Below are 18346 nucleotides of genomic sequence, written 5' to 3'. Positions count from 1 at the left end.
TATACTCAAAACTACAAAAGATTGTTGAAAGAAATGAAGAAGATCTAAATAAATGGGAGAACACCCTATGTTCATGGATTGGAAGACTTACTGTTGTTAAGATAGCAATACTTCCTAAATTGCTTTACAGATTCAGTGTAATCCCTGTCAGAATACCAGCTGACTTCTTTGTAAAAATTGATGAGCTTATTCTAAAATTCATATAGAATGGCAAGGGGCCCAAAGTAGACAAAGCAATCTTGAAAAAGAAGAACAAAGGAAGAGGATTCACGTTTCCTGATTTCAAAATTTACTATAAAGCAATGGTAATTAAGACAGCATTGTACTGGCGTTAGGATATATAGATCAATAGAACAGAATTGAGAGTCCAGAAATAAACCCATAGCTCTATGGTCAACTGATTTTTGACAAGGGTGCCAAGACCATCTAGTGGAGAAAGAATAGCCTTTTCAACAAATGGTGCTGGGACAACTGGATAGCAACATGAGAAAGAATGAGGTTGGACCCTTAACTCATGTCATATACAAAAATTAACTTAAAGTGGATCAAAGATATAAATATAAGAGTGAAAACTATGAAACTCTTAGAAGAAATCATAGGGATAAATCTTTATGATTTGGGATTAGGCAAAGGATTCTTAGACATTATGCCAAAAGTACAAGTGACAAAAAAAAAAAAAAAAAGTTGGACTTCATCAAAGTTAAAACTTTGTGCTTCATAGGACACAATCAAAAAAGTGAAAAGACAACTCACGGAGAGGGAGAAAATATTTGCAAATCACATATCTAAAAAGGGGCTTGTACCCAGAATATATAAGAAACTGTTACAAATCAGCAATAAAAAGATAAATAATCCAATTAAAACTGGACAAGGATCTCAACAAACATTTCTCCAAGAAAGACATAGAAATAGCCAATAAGCACATAGAAAAGAAGCTCCACATCATCAATTATCAGGGATGCAAATCAAAACCACAATGAGATACCACTTTATACCTACTAAGATGACTAGGATAAAAATGTCAGATAGTAACAAGTGTTGCTGAGAATGTGGAGAAACTAGAACAGTCCCACACTGCTGGTAGGAATGTAAAATGTTGCAGGGACTTTGGAAAAGTCTGACAGCTCTTCAAATGGTTAAACATAGAGTTACTATATGACTCAGCAATTCCACTCTTAGGTACATAATACCTAAGAGAAATAAAAACATATGTCCACACAAAATCTTGTCCGTGAATGTTCAAAGCAGCATTATTCATAATAGCCAAAATGTGGAAATAACCCAAATGCCCATAAACTGACGAATGGATAAACAGAAGGTAATGTATCCATACAATGGAATATTATTTGGTAATAAAATGGAATGAACTACTGATACATACTACAACATGGATGAAACTGGAAAACATTATCTATGTGAAAGAAATCAGTTACAAAAGATCACATAATATGTGATTTCATTTATATGAAATGTTCAGAATAGGGAAATCCGTAGAAACAGAAAGTAGATTAGTGGTTTCTTAGGGCTGGTGAGAAATAGAGGGAGAAGAAAATGATAGCTAAGGGGTACAATGTTTCCATTTGGGGTGACGAAAATGTTCTCATATTGTCATACTGGCTCATGAGAGCTGATTGTTAGATATTCAAAATTTTCCAAGCCAGTTGTTAAAAACCATTGGCAGCTTGAAATCAACCATGATGGGTGCATTTATACCAGGGAATGGACAAATGCTACAAACCAGGTTTTCGGTATGTGTATATGTGTGTCTGTGTATCTGTGTGTCCATGTGTGCTTCATATCCAGTTACCAACACACCATTGAGAATAATCATTAAAGGACAGGTATTAGTGTTATGTATGCAGATATGAATACAAATATAAATTTCTGCCCTCTAGAACTTACAACCTATTAAGGAGATAAACAGGCAAACTACAATTATGAGACAGTCTAGATATTGACTGTGAGCACACAGACACCTGAGAGAAACCTATCCCAATCACTGAATGCAGAAGAGGGGTGAAGGAGAGCATTTAGGGAGAGGTGTTGGTGGGAGGGGCTGTGTTTCAGGCATAAAGAAATAATGCCAAGGCCCTGAGTAGATCTAATATCTGGTTTTCATTTGTTTTGAGGAGCTGGAAATAGTTATGTGTGAATTCTTGTAGGAAAAATGTTGCTGGATATATATTCAATGTTGAGATAATAAAGGCAAAAGAGCATTGACTTTATGGTGATAACAGTAGGTAGTAATTCAATACTTATAAGAAGTAAGTCACACAACTAGATTAGTAATTGAGAAAACACTCTGGAGTGTGTACTATGAAGAAAAAAATTGAAAGGGGAAATCTTATAGGTAGTAAGATAAGTTAAGAAGTTATAACAGTACCATTAATAATGTAATTAGGTGATTTGAACTAAGATGGGGCAGGGAAACAAGAAAAGCAGATATGTACATAGTTCATTCACTGAGAGAGATAATATGCTGTCTTAACAAACATAAAATGATTGATATTATAGAGATATAATATCTGATCACAACAAAATTAAATTAGAACTCAATAACAAATAAGTATCCGGAAAGTTCCCAAATATTTGGAATTAACATACTTCTAACAATCCATCGGTTGAAGGAGAAATGTCAAGGCATGTTAGAAAATATTTAGAACTTAATGTTAGTAAAAACAAATTTATGAAAATTTTTGGAATGCAGCTAAAACAGCGATAAGAGAAAACTTATAGCGGGACATGTTTATATTAGAAAAGAAAAATGTCTAAAATCAATGAAAAAAGATTTTATCTTAAGAAGCTAAATAAAGAAGAGTAAATTAAATCCAAAGAAGAAGAAGAAGGGAAATAATAAAAAGCAGAAATCAATGAAACAGAAAATTGACAGGCAGTAAAGAAAATCAATGAAATAAAAACTGATTCTCTGAAAATATCCATAAAATTAATAAACTAGATAGGCTGATCAAAAACAAAGAGAGAAAGAATATACAACTTATCAATAACAAGAGGGGACATCAGTAAAGACACTGTAGAGATTAGAAAGAATGATGAAGGAATCTATGTACAACAATAAGGGAATTGGGAATATTATGAAAAACTTTTTGCCAAAAAAATGTTAGATAAAATGGAAAAATGCTTTTAAAACACAGCTTACTTAAACATACATAAGAAGAAATAGAAATAGTGATTAAAGACATTGGACTCATAATTTTAAAACTTTCCACAAAGCCACAGATGGTATATTTCATTAAATATTTTTAGTATATTTTCATTCGGTGGTATATTTAATTAAATGTTTTTCAAAAAGAAGAATATCAATCAAATCTTAACTTCTACCAGATAGAAGAGGAGAGACTACTTTCCATCTTATTGTATGAGTCCAACATAATCCTGATACCAAAAGTAGAAAAACTCATTGTAAGAAAAGATAACTATAGGCTAATATCCCTCATGAACACTGAGGCAAAAATATTTTTAAATATCAACAAATTGAATCCAGCAATATATAAAAAGTATAAAAAGTATAATACACCATTAATTAGGAAAATTTTCTCAGGAATGAAATGTTAATTCAGCATTGAAAAGTCAATCAAATGTAATATACCACATTAACAAGATAAAAAATATATATTATCATGCGATTAGAAGCAAAAAATATTTGACTAAATTTACCATACATAAATTTAAAAAATCTCAGTAAACTAAGAATAGAAGGAAATTTCCTCAAATGGATAAAAGGTATTTAAGAAACTCCTACATAACAACATACTTAGTGGTGAAAGAATAAATACATATTTCACAACATATCCTGCTAAGATAGGGGAAAAATGTAAAAATGTCTGTTCTCACCACTGCTATTCTACATTTTAGTCCTAGCTAGTGAAAAGAAAAAAAAAAAAGAATGAGTGAATGAATAGAATACACATTTTAAAAGAAGAAATAAAACTATATTTGTATGCAAACAACATAATCAGGCACACAGAAAATCCTAATAAATCTACAAAATAAGCATTGCATCTAAAAGCAAATTTAGCTGTATCATGGGTTACAAAAATAATATGCAAAATTCAATTGTATTTCCATATACAAGCAACAAAGAATTGGAACATTGTTACCATTTTCAATTAAAGTAAATGAAATACTTATGGATAAATTTAACAATGTGCACAAAACCTGTACATAGAAATCTACAAAAGACTGCTGAGAGAAACTAAAGAAAATCTAAATAATTAGTGTCATATACCACGTTCACAGATTGAGAAGTTCAATATTATTAAGACATCAGTTTTTTCTGAGTTGCTCTATAGATTGAATGAAATCCTAATCAACCTCCTAGCAGGAGTTTTTGTAGAAATTGACAAGCTGATTCTAAAGGACCTAGAATAACCAAAATAATTCAGAAAAGAAAAACAAAGTTAGAGGACTAACACCACATGATTTAAAGACTTTATATTACAAAACTATGGAAATCAAAATAGTATGGCGTTGCCATAAGGATATTTACATAGATAAATATAATAGAACAGACCTTCCAGAAATAGACTGACATGTGGTCAATTGATGTATGACACAGGTAGGAATGTAATTTAATGGGGAAAAGAGGAAAATCGTTTTAAAAAATGGTTCTGGGCAACTGAATTCACGTATGGAAAAAAAAGAATCTCTATCCTTCCTTCACATTCTGTATAAAAATTAAATCAAAATGATTCATATACATGAAGTTTAACACCAAAACCATCAAATTTGTAGACGTAAACAAGAAAAAAATTCTGCACGTATTTGATGTAGAAAAAGTTTTCTTAGAAGGGACTGGAAAAGCATGAGCCATTTAAAGAAAAAGATAAATTGGATTTCATAAAATTTTTAAACTTTTTCTCTCTGAAACACAGTATTAAGAAAATACAAAGACAAGACAAAGACTTGAAGAAAATATTTAATACATTTTATACACGAGTTTATGTGTTTTATACACACATACAACAAAAGATTTGTATTGAAAATATAAAACATAGTCTTACAACTCAGTAATACAAGGACAAACACCCAGTAAGGATAAGGGCAAAAAACTCAAGCATGCATTTCACAAAATAAGATGCATATATGCCAATAAGTACATTAAATGATGTTTGATAACATTAATCACCAGGGAAATGCAAATTAAATCCAAATATAAATTAAAACCTCTACACATAAACTAAAAGAACTCACAATATCAAATTTTGGCAGGATGTGGAGAAATTGGAACTCTAACACATTGATGGTAGTAGAGTAAATTTGAGCAACCAGTTTGAAAAAATATTTGGCAGTTTATTGTAAAGTTAAACTTATGCTTAACATGTGACCTCACAATTTTCCTCCTATATATTCACCCACGTGAAATCAAATCATATGTCCACAAAAACCTTCTACGTGAATTTTTATAGCAGCTTTATTCATACCAGTCAAATGTCTAGCAGCAGGTAAGAGAATAATATTTTTTCTAGCATACTCATACAATGGAATAGTGGTCAGCAATAAAAAGAATAAACAATTGGTACATGCAACAACATGGATGAGTCTCCAAAACATGCAGAGTGAAAAAAACAGGCACTAAATAGTACAATCTGTGTGAAATTCAAGAACAGACAAAACTCATTTATATTGATAGAAATGAGTTCAATGGTTTCCTGGAACTGTGGTGGAGGTGTGTGTGGCAGATTAATAGCAAAGAGCCCTGAAGCAACTCTTTAAGATGACGGATTTTTGGGGTTGAATTGTATTCCCCCAAAAAAGATACGTTGAAATCCTAACCCCCAGTATCTCAAAATGTGACTTTATTCGGAAATAGGGTCTTTAAAGAAGTAATCAAGTTAAAATGAGGTCATTAAGGTCAGCCCTAATACAATAAAACTAGTTTCCTTATAAAAAGGGGAAATTTAGACACAGAGAGAGACGAGCCCAAGAGGAAAGACAATGTGAAAGACATACAGGCAGAAGATGGCCATGTGACTAATGTGATGCATCTACAGGTGAAGGAACCCCAAGGGTTGCTGGCAAACACCAGAAGCTAGAAGAGGCGGGGAAAGATTCTGCCCAAGAGCCATTAGAGAGAGCATGGCCCTACCAAAACCTGGATTTCAGACTTATAGCCTGCAGAACTCACACCATAAATCTTTGTTGTTTTAAGCCACCCAGTTTTGGGTATTTTGTTATGGCAACCCTAGGAAACTAATAAATGCAACTGTTCTATATCTTATTTGTGGCGTGGTCACATGTGTGCATAAATTTGTGAAATTCATTGAACTATACACTTAAAATGTATGCGTTTTATTGTATATAAATTATACTTCAATGAAGTGGATATTTTAAAAATTAGGCATCACAATACTAAATATGGTAAAATAAATTAGCATAAATGAGTTCCTCAGTGTGGTTACTTCTAAAAAAAATTGCTAAATTCAATGATGTAAAATTCAACAGATAAGCACTGCTCTCTAGATTCAAGGAGGAAATAGAAAACGCACCTCAACTCCTCTAATGGAGGAACGATTAACAGCACTGATGCTAGATTTTAAAAGGTGTTGATTTGAAGGAACAATAAATGGAAAGACACTTGGGTTTTTTTCGAGATTGGCAGGATGGAGTGGAGAAGGTGTTATTAAAAGGCGATGCACTCAACAGAGCATTTGGAGTGACTGTGCTAGTTAGGGACAGTATTCTCTTCTCTTTCATCTAATCGGGAGAGTGTAAATGAAACAGAGCAAGAGCTTTCCTAGCGCGATCTTTTCTCTCTCCCTTTTCTCCACCAAAGCGATGATCTATGCATTCCAGGTCTGAGGTGGTTTGTCAGAAATGCCAGTCCTGGCTCTGCCGTGATAGTGGTTTCCAGAGGGTTTGAGCAATCTGGAAACTGGTGGGACCTGAAATGAGATTTGTGTCAGGGTTATAAAAATAAGTCAAAAGGTGTGATAGAGAGGGGGAATTAGCTCAAGTGGTAGAGCGCTCGCTTAGCATGTGAGAGGTAGCGGGATCAACGCCTGCATTCTCCAGTTTTGTCCCCTCTGTCCCCCAATTCCTGGAATACCAATGGTATCCTGGAGATAAATTCATTAGATTTACCTCTCTTTAGCTCAGTGCCACCTGTTCTGTGCTTCTGTGCTATGTTTAAACAGAAATGAAATATTACATACAAAAACAAAAGAAAGGAACGAATTAGCCAAAAATGTCTTTTACCAGCATAGGTTTTGGGGCCTCATCTTGGAGTTAATTAAAAAATATTTTTTGTGGGAAAACCATACTCTCTTCTTTGGGATACTAAGTAGGGGGAGCAGCCTGGGAATTCTGTCAGGAGGCACAAGCAGGGGAGTCTGGATGTGCCAACTTTTTAATTTTATTCACATTGACAATCCATGGTCAGGTAGTAGATGTAAATTTGTCTTCTATCAGATTCTCTGAGAGTTGGCAAGGTATCAAGAAGAAAAACAAAGCAGGAAAGAGAGATTTGGAAGGACAATGAGGGGAGATTTGGGCTAGCACATTAACTCCACTGTCAGATACGCCCTCACTAAGAAGATGACATTCATTCCTTCTATTCACCTCCCTGCATTTTCTAACAAAAATATTGTGCTCAAAATAAACTGAGAATCAGATCTTCCTCTCACTACCAAGAGGAACTACGTTAAAAAAAATGTATTTTTTGAAATTGCGACATTATCCGCTTTTCAAAGAAACTGTGTGAGGTTCTATATTAACCATAGATGATGTGGCATTTAGATCATCGGCCAGAGCAGAGCTTAAAATGCTGAAGGGGGCATTTGATCTATTGATGAGTTGGGTTCTGGGAGACCCTATAGGTCCCAAGTGCTGCTGTCAGTGTTTGTCCCTCTTTCCATCCTTCTCTCTTTCTCATTGCCCAAATATCTCTCTGTGGCACCACTTGATTCCTCTCAGCATTGCCATATATTGATCATAATAGAAAAATATTGATAGAAACACATTGATTAAATATGTTTTTACATTTAATTTCCTTATTTGTAAATTAACCCAATAAATGTTATAAATAATATAACATGTTGTGGATTTGTGTCCCATATGAGAATCCCATTTCTTAAGATGTGCACTCCTCATAAACTGGGACCATGAAGGAAGATCCTGAAGCTGCCCCAAACCACGTGCATTTCCAAGCAGGCCAGTGGATAATGCCTGTACCCACCAGTCACTCTGCAGATAATGCCCTTCTGCTCTCCCGCAACCACATTTCCTTCTCACACAAAGAAATTCCTGTGGATTTGTCAGGCCCTGGCTCAAGCTGCTCGTTCTCTTTTCAGTCTTTACTGATCTGAAACTACTCTCTCCTTTGAGGCTTCTAATTACCTATACAGCATTTCTCCATTCAGCAAATGTTAATTAAGCAAAATCTATACTTGATATTATTTACACTCAGAGGAAATAACTATCTTCCTATCTTAAACAAGAATCCTGCTTGAGTGGAAAACAGACGGAGAATCCACTACAACTCTGATATAATTGAGCTAATGTAGCCTCCACTGAAATCAAAAGGGAAAGCCCTCTTCTGTTGGCCTGGGGAATTAAAGGTCTCGATAGGCATAGGAAAAACCAGGGAGAGTCTGGTTACCCAATGGACCAACAGAAATGGGGTGTGGGGATGGAGGAAGAAGAGTTCAAAGAGCAACGTATAGCCTCCATCTGTTTTCCATTTTGGCAGTGAGATTCTTGAGGTCCGTGGCAAGAAATTTCCATAAGATTTTTCGTATCAAAAATGAAGACTGTAGGCTATCTCTAGGCACATTACTTGCATTAATACATGTACAGCATCTAGAACAGAGCCTAGACCACAGTAATTGCTCAGTAAATATTAACTGCTGTCGTCAAATTTTCTGGATAGGTCATTGGCCTCATCCACTGTACCTGGTGCTCAGTAAATGCTTCAGGAATGAATCCATAGATTAAGATTAAAATTCCCAATCATTTTCTTCCTCCACAATATTGGCTCTCCTCCAAGATTCTTCGTCATTCCCTGAGCCCTACAGGAGAGAAGTGCTGTGTGTAGCCCCAAGAACTGTGCATTCTCTGTCAAATCTAAGAAATCTCCACTATAGACAAGGATATCTGGGGACCACATTGAGCCTTAGATCAAAGATGAGATGGAGGCAAGGAGGTCGAGATCTTTAAACGGGATGTTTGGATCAGAGCTGAAGGCCTGTGGTAGACAAAATACTAAGGCCAAGTGTGTTGGTTATATATCCACAATTGGAGAGGAATGTGGAAGAGTGCCTATTTCACTTGGAAAGCAGAAGAGGGGAAAAAAACTTGGCTATTCTTTCAGGCTAAAGGTAAAGTATTACTTTAGACTCAATATCCCAACAGATACTCAGTACTGGGAAGGGACCGACACCCGCGTTTGCCTTCTCTACCTGTCCTTAAAATTATTATTCAGTCCAACTGAGGCAATGCTCAAGTGTTCTCTTAGACCCAATGGCCTCAAAATTCTCTCAGCCCCTCCTCTTATCCCCATCTTGGGCTACAGATTTGCACCTTTGCGAAGTTGAAGAGAATTAGGTTTTCTGGTTTTCCAGGCTTTTCCAGGAGGTGGGAACAGGTCTGGCCCAAAGATGTGGCACGAATGGCCTGAGACCTGAGGCCCTGAGCTGAGAGAGGCTGCCCCACTGCTTGGGCAGCAACGCCTGCAATGAGCAGGTGATGATCACAACTCTGGAGCAGGCTGGACTATCTGTGCCAGCAAGCCAGGCAGTCGTGGGTGGTGTTTCCGCATCTGAAATGTGCACTCTTTACGTCTGGGAGATGAAGAAAGTGAAATTGGGAAGCAGGGACAAGACCTTCTTTGGAAATACCCATTCTTCATACTTTAGGTTCACAGAGCTTTGCTCAAGGCAATGTCTGACAATCTCCACCCTCAATCTGGTCCTGGCTGGGGACTGAAGACCTAAAGTTCCCATCAGCCCTCAGTAATCAGGAAAGTGGGTGGGATGTGGTCGGTCTGGCAGTGGGTTGATAAGGATGAGTTAGCTCCAGTGGTGGAGTTCTTGCTAGCAGGAGAGATGTACCAACATCGAAGACTGCATTCTCCAATTTGCACCACCATCCCCAATATGGAGCTTCTTGCCTGGGAAAAGATCCAAGAAACTTTCCTCCTCTGTTGTATCTTTTTTACTGTTCCCCACAGAGACCCTTGCTCCAGCTTCCAACATCTCTTCCTTTCCACTCCTATCCCAGACTTGGCACTTCTAGGTAGTCAGGTCTCAACTCAAATTTTCCTCCTTCAGACAAGTACTACAGCTAAAGTGTTGCCCACACAGTCTCTCACTCTCTAGTGTATCTTCACAAATATTATCTCCTCTGGGAAGTATGTTTTTAAGCTATTGGTTTGTTTTTCTCTTTCCTAGAATAGGAGCTTCCTGAGTGCTCAGATGTTATCTGTGTAGACTGTTTAATCTTACTGCATCCCCAGTGTCTAGAGTTAAGGTTCTATAAAATATGGCTACTGCCTCGAACAGATGGCGTGGGTAGTATGGGGATTAGTGGGTAGTGTGGGGAGATCAAACACAAATTAATCCTTCAAAAAATTATCCTACCTCATTGACAAAATCTTAAAAACATCCACTAATCCATTTTGCTGCTTCTTTGTGCTTTCTCCATCTTCAAGTCTTTTTTTTTACATTTGACTATTGACAATTTTAGTTTTTTTTCAAATGACCAACCAGATTTTGCTATTTTCTAGTTAATCCCCGCCTTTCCTTTTAACAACATCTTTTTTTTTTTTTGGCTTCTTTAGATATTCTTTTTCTTACTTCCTATGTTAAATGCTCAAATTATTTATTTTAATGTTTTGTAACTAAAGAGTATTTAAGGGTGGAATTTTAAATTAGAGAGCCATTTCTGCAGAATCCTAAGAAATATGTCATCATAAATCCCCATTTTCATTATCTTCTAAGGAGTCTAAAACTACACTTTTGATTTTTTTCTAAAGTGTGCATTTGAGAATTAACATTCTCGTGTTTTCCTTTATGTTTATTCTTTCAATGATATTTTCTAGTTTTATTTTATTTATCTAATTCTATTTTATTTTATTTTATCAATTTTATGCATCAATACATGATTATATACTACATATTATATATACCACATTTTAGCTCATATTTCAATGTGAATATTGATGACTAAAAGTGGGAAATCCAGACATTATGTACCTCATAAAGTGATGCAATGGAAAGTATACAATACCTATCAAATTTTACTGTTAAAAGATTTGTACCTGGAGCTAAATGAGCCTCTACTTCTAACTACTAGTTTACAAGAAATAGAGCAGACCCAGAAATATGTCAAGGGATACCAAGAAGATGCAATCAAACAAATCCAAAATGTGGGAAATTCTACAGGATAAAAGACCCAGCTCCTTCAACTATTCATTGGCATGCACTACTACTCTGTATGATATTATAATGATGAATACATGTTATTGTACATTTGTCAAAACCTATAGAATGTATAACACAGAGTGAACTCTAATGTAAACTATGGACTAGAGTCAATAATAATGTATCAATATTGGTTCACCAATTGTAACAAATGGACCACACTAATGCAAGCTGTTAATAATAGGGGAAACTGTGGAGGTGGAAGGATGATGTTGTTTATTGGGAACTATGTACTTTCTGTTCAACTTTTCTTTAAGCGTAAAACTGCTCTAGAAAATAAAGTGTATTAATTAATAATAATAATTAAAAAAAAGGCAGAAGAACTTCTGTAGGTGAAGAGACTTATAAGTTATAAAAAAATGTGGGAATTTTATTTAGTGTCTAACTTAATCACCTAAGAGAGATTTTTTTATGTGTGTGACAGTAAGAAATTTGATAAAAAATAAGTGGATATTAGATCATATTCATGATTGTTAATTAATTAACAACAAACACTGTATATACACAAACATAACGTTCTCCTTGGCCCTGAAATTCCCTGATTCCCCTCTCAAGAAATTGCCATATTTTCATCCTTATCTCTACCTCCAAGTTCCAGAAAGACAAATGTGTGTGGATGCCTCTCCTTTCCAACCTTCCTTCAAGTCCGCACCCTACTGCAGTAGGCTTGTATGGGACATTTCATTTAAACTGTTTTCATCAAGGCCACTACGATCTCCTTAAAATCGTAGAATCCAATGGGAACTTTTATTTTTTTTCTTACTTAAAGGCTACAGTTTTTGCAATATTCTTCCTTTTCCCCCCATGTGAATTGTTTCTTCTTTGGATTTATATAACACCAGTTAGTTCTTCCTGGACTCTTCAATCTCCTTCATGTCTCCACTTTTTCTCTGTCTTTCTCTAGAGTATGAATGTTCTTTGAGGTTCTATACTTGGGCTGCTTCTTATTTTAAGCTAATTTGGGGGAGATCTATGACCACTCTAACATTGTATGTAAATATTTCTGTAAATGTGGCCCCCTTCACACAAGGAGGTTCAGAACTATTACCTTATACCACTGCTGTTCAAAAAAATTACGCATCACGTATATAATTTTAAATGTTCTAATAACCACATTAAAAAGCAAACAGAAACAAGAGAAATTAATTTAATACCATATTTTATTTAATGCAATATATCCAAAATATTATCAATTCAACAAGTAACCAATATAAAGATTATTGAGATATTTTAGATTCTTTTTCTCATATTAAGTTTTTGAAATATGATGTGCATTTTATACTTACAGTACATTTCTCATATTAAGTTTTTGAAATATGATGTGCACTTTAGATTTACAGTACATTTCATACTAGCCATATTTCAAATACTTCATAGCCACATGTCACTAGTGGCTACTGTATTGAGTAGTACAGCCCTATACAGTTTATTTCTCCTGGCTTCAATTACAAGCACTATCTATATTCTGGATGGTCATCTCTCCTGAGTTCCAGCCTTTATCCATAATCCCTCACTGATATCTCCACTTGCACATCCCATGAGTATTTCAGGACTAATAGGACATGGCAATTCCTAATGATTTCTCTCCTAAACCCTGCTTTAGTTAGAATATCCAATCTTGGAGAAAAGTACCACCATTTATGCAACTGCCCAAGACAGAGACCTAAGGACTTCTATATCCTTTACCATCATCTACTTTCAGTTTTTCACTAAATTCTTCAATTCTACTTCTCTGTTTAAATTAAAAACACTACCTTCTTTCAATTTTTCCCTTTCAACAACCCAAGCTAATTTTGCCTCAGGGCCTTTGCATAACTATTCCTTCTGTTTAAAAGCCTCAGGAGTCTTCACATACTCAACTTTTCACATTATTTAGGCTCACCTCAAAATCATCTCCTCAGAGCACCTTTCCCCAAATCATATCAAGTGTTTCACATCCATCATATCTGAAAGTGTCTAGTTTATTATTTTATTTTTACTTTTGTCTCCACATATAAGAATGTAAGGCTTATGTCTATCTGGATGACAGCTGAATCCCCAAGACTAATAGAAAATGTGGTGCTCCAGAAGCTAACAGCTAAGGTAGGCCTTTATTAAACGTGTGCCGAAGAGATGAATGAGTCTAACTTGACTGTCAGTGCTCTATAAATCCATTCAGCTTCTCTGACAGGTCCATTAAGGTAATGCCCTAACTCTTCTCCTGACCTTTGAACTTAATTTTCATCTCTTCCCAAACCGTCTTTTGGATAGGCACCACTGCTGTGTTTTGAAAATGCAATTTCGGTCATGTTACAGTCCGGTGTAAAATCATTTAATAGTGATCTTTTGCCTACAAGAGAGTGTTCAGTGCCCCTCATCCTCTGAAATTGTATCTGCACGATCCCCGCTCCTCTATGCAAGTTAACCACTCCATTCTGGATGATTTCATTCCTTTGGGACCTTACATGGGCCTAAAATACCCTTTTCTAGGTTAGCTGTTTGGCAACTCATCCAATAAAATCCAATTGCAGGAGTAGCCTTGAAAAGAGGTGGAAAGCAAGGGGGAGAACAGAAGCAAACATTTTCTTTTTATATTTTCTTATTAGAGCAAAATGCAACTTCAAATTATTGCTGCCAAAGATTCAGTTTCTAAGGGAAAAGGGATAGAAAAGAAAGCCAGAGGCCTCCAACTGCATGGCTCAGACTCAGTGGACTTGTTGCCGAGGCCACAAGGCAGAGTGTGTTCACAGCGTGCCACCAAGAACACAGCAAGTCAGTTTTACTTTATTCTTTATTTATGCATATTCAATTCTATTTTTATTTCTTTTTAGTTTTGAGGTTGCAGTGTCTGGGAATACTTCCTTCAGTCAGTATCCAGGGTTCTGTCTACTCTTGGCTGAGAAGCTCCTTTCCCCACACACTCTCTGCCCCAGGCACCCCTCTGACTGAGCAGATCTGGGCTCACCTCAGACAGGGTTTGGCAGGGACCCAGCCCGGACCTCTCTCCTCTCAGGACTTGACACTGGGTCTGGCCTGAGACACTATCTGAAACTTGATGGGCCAAGGGGTGGATGAGGCATTCTGAGCTCCTGGCCTCACCAGGCTCCTGTGGACAAAAGACTCAGTGAAGGCTGTGAAAGGGAAAAGTGGGATAAGTCCTGGGAGGAAGAGAGAAAGGCACTGGCCCCTTCCAGGCGCAGAAGCAATGGAGGTGGGAGGTTCTGCAGATCGAGGGGGTGGGGAAACTATTTTTTGTTTTCTTACTGTAATCCCAGGGATCTACATCTTTCTGAGACTCGGCTTTCTTCTACCCACTTGCAAGGAGCTATACATCTTCACCTCCCCCCGCCCACCAATGTGCCTATAAAAATGTTGGGCAATTTGAACAAATGACACTTTTTCTGAGCAATTGTCTTTACTGTAGGCGAACGTCAGTCTTGGAGAAATGTGGTATATTTTCCTCACCGACCACATAGGGTCAATTCACTTTACTATCAAGTCCTTCCAAATCTTGTACAACACATATGGAGGGCAATTTAGCCAAATCTATCAAAGTTAACTTAGCAACTCCACTTCTAGGAATTCATCTGACAGATACTCCTACATATGCCAGAAAATATATATAAGGTAATAATCGTAGCATTATTTGTAACATCGAGAAACTAGAAACCTCCTAAAGGCCCATCAACAAGAGAACAGTTAAATCAAGCATGGCAGATGCATAAAACAGAATCTTTGGTGGACTCAAAAGGGGGAAGAGGAGCACAAGATGAAAAACAAAGAGATTCAAGGTCTATTGTTAAAGGATGTTTTCACAGAGTGTGTAGCAAGGAGTCAGAAACATAAAAATACACTTAGGTACATAGATAACTTCTTGTACATTCCTTAAATATCTTTGGAAATACATATAAACATTTGACAACTTTGCTTGCATTTGACAACTTTGCTTGCATTTGGTCTAGGGAATTGAACACTGGGACACTATCACCCTTTGGAAAACCTCTTGAATATTGAACAGTGTGAATTTGTTACCTATTCAAAAAACATATAAAATTTAAAAATAAGGTAACTGCCTCAGTAGTATCTATGCTTCTCCATTTTTCAAAAGAAAAAAAAAAAGGCCAATACGAATTCATTGTATCCTTTATCTCCAATCTCAGTCAAACTTTCTGGACTCCCAACAGCAGTCTTCACCTACAAAGACACTTCGGATGTCCAGGTCCAGGAACTAAATATACTCAGGAGTCCTGAAACCTTGATAAAAGAGATTTTCAAAATCAAAGTGTTTTCCAGGCTTGATGGTACTCTCACTTTTACCTGCCCAAGGCTGAGAGCAGGGCTAAAAGCTGGATTGAGGTTGTGTGGGGAGGGAAAGGGAAAATTAAAGGAAGGCAGCCTTCTTCATTCCCATGGGGCTCTAATGGCCTGAAGGCAAGAGGGTGAAATCTCAGTTAGTCTTCAGGCCACAGAAACATCAAATCTAGCATTCACTTCCCCACGGAACTACTGCTCCAATCCTTGGTGCGGAAGGATCAAACAATGCCTGCTGGGGTGCAGGAATTTATGGGAGATAATAGAATGCAGTCACTGGGACAGCCCCTGCAGACCCTGAACTGTAATCAGACGGAGCTCTAGCCCTGCCAATCTGCCTGCAGTTCCAAAAAGACCACTGCTAATCCTTACACCTGCCATTCACTCCACAGATAATACCTTCTCATCTTCTCCAGTCTCAACCCTTGGACAAAGGACATCCTGCAGATCTATCAGGCCCTAGATTAAGTTTCTGTCAGACTGTCCCAGTCACCAAACCTCAGTTAAACACTCTTTTATTTGAGTCATCTAAATAACTTCTTATTTATTCATTCAGTTAAGTATGGCATTTGGGAGATGAGATCTCTGTAACTGCCAGGAGTACACAGTGAAAAATGAGATTCCTGTGTGGATGAAGGTCAGAACTGGAATCTATCAAAATACTCTGAGATAACTGAGCCAAAGGAGGTATGTGCAGCCCTCCAGATTTCGAAGGAAAGCCTATTGCTGCTGGTCTGGGGGTAGTAGATGGCCTATTCATGGGTGATATGGACCAGGGAAAGTGTGAAACACAGTGGACCAACAGTATTGGGTGAGGGTGGGGGGCATTAAGAGTAAGAAGCAGGAGCCTAAACAACAGTCTCTAGATGCTGCATGGTCCCCATCTGTTTCTAGATAAATCTTGAGCATTGAAAATTAAAGCTGAAACTTGATTTCTTTCTAACAATTATTTTGTTCAGCATATTAAAAAAAAAAAGAAACACCCAAATCAAACCAATAAAAAACACCACAATCCCTTTCATGTCTGAGGGACAAAATATTTAATTGGAACTTTAAACTAAAAAAAAAAAAGCTTATCTCGGATTACATGTAAATGAACAATTTTCTCTGTGTGTGGTTTTTCCACTTACACATGCCTAGGCACACTGGGAATGGCCAAGTGAACGTGGAACCTGGAAAGACCAACCCCAAAGCCCCCTCCTAGACAGCCACAATGTCAACAGTCAATTGATGATCATAATTTTTTAAAATACAAGAGCAGCAGAACATTCTGAAATACTTGTATTAATTAACCAGGCAGTTCCTGGTGTGTCTTCTCCCAGAGGGGACATGCTCTCTTCCATGAAACTGGGAACTATAAATTGTGATGGAGCCAACAAAGCAATTGATTGTCCCCATGCTCTTGCTTAGGGCACTCTCTGAGATGTTTGGCAGTAATTTGGGTCCTGGCTTCCCCTAGAATGCCTTAAAACTCAAAGGGGTGTGGCATTTGTGGATCTGAAAGACATGATAATTTTCTCATTTCTTCTAGACTATTCAACAATTTGAAGTTTGCTGAGGGACGATCCCCGGGCCCATCATGTCCTAAACTTCACCCTCAGAAATCTCGGGTATGTGGCGCTGGGGCTCAAGTTGAAGCAGTGGAAAGGCTGTGAGAGAGAGTCAAAATGCAGGGCCTGTCCCACTGCTCAGGCCTGCACAGTGAATTCCTTCCCCTGTCTGTCTTGATCATAATAGGTTTAGAGAACAGATGGGGTGGAATTGCTTTTCTGCTGGGAAGTTTTTGCATATTTGTTTTTATCCCCAGGAGCCTCTAAAACCAAAGAGAAAAAAGTATCCAGGTTCTGTGTGTGGCATATGAGAATGGCCTCTTTTTCCTTTTATAATTTTGAGGCTATTGCTTAGGACTAGCATTACAGCTGAAATATAGAGGCAGGGATGGTGAGGATGGGATCCCAGGCAGGTGGGTGAACACCTCGTTAACGACACACTTCCCAACACTCTCTTTCTTCTTCTCTTCCTGCGCGAATTCATTTTCTATAAATTCTGTTGGGAGTCAGAAGCTTTCTTTGCCTAACTCTCTCGCGATTTGCAATCCCCTCTCCAAAGCCAGATGTACTCCAAGACCTTAGACCCGCGTGTTCTCTCTTATTCTAGCTTCTCTAGGTCCCCGTCATTTGCCTTCCTTATTACCCAGGTTAAATCCCACGTAAATCCCAGAACTAGTTAGCAGAGAGGTCTTGTCACCAATAAAATTGACTTCCCTCGGCTTCTACAAGGGGTTGGGGGCCCATCCGCCACACAGCAGCCAGCATTGCTGAGACGAAAATGACCAGCACAGCGCCACACAGACCTTCTTCCTCTCTGACCGTCTCCGCCTGCTCCGGGATCCTCCATCTCTCTTCCTCTGTTTTCCTTCATCGTCTACATACAGTCTGTTGGAGTGTCGGTCAAGACATCGCCAGCGCTGTCAAGTCACCATACGGGGAAAAAGAATCAGGAAGATCTGATTTACTACAAAGACATCCAATATTCCCCTGTCTTCTACGTATATGCGCATGAAATTAAAAACAGGCCACCAAAAGGTGAATGTTTCCTACATCTGCATTGAAGTGTAA

Source organism: Ceratotherium simum, chromosome 13, assembly GCF_057802395.1.
Source record: "Ceratotherium simum simum isolate JZ-2026a chromosome 13, ASM5780239v1, whole genome shotgun sequence".
NCBI lineage: Eukaryota > Metazoa > Chordata > Mammalia > Perissodactyla > Rhinocerotidae > Ceratotherium > Ceratotherium simum.
Note: the sequence above shows the minus strand (reverse complement) of the source record.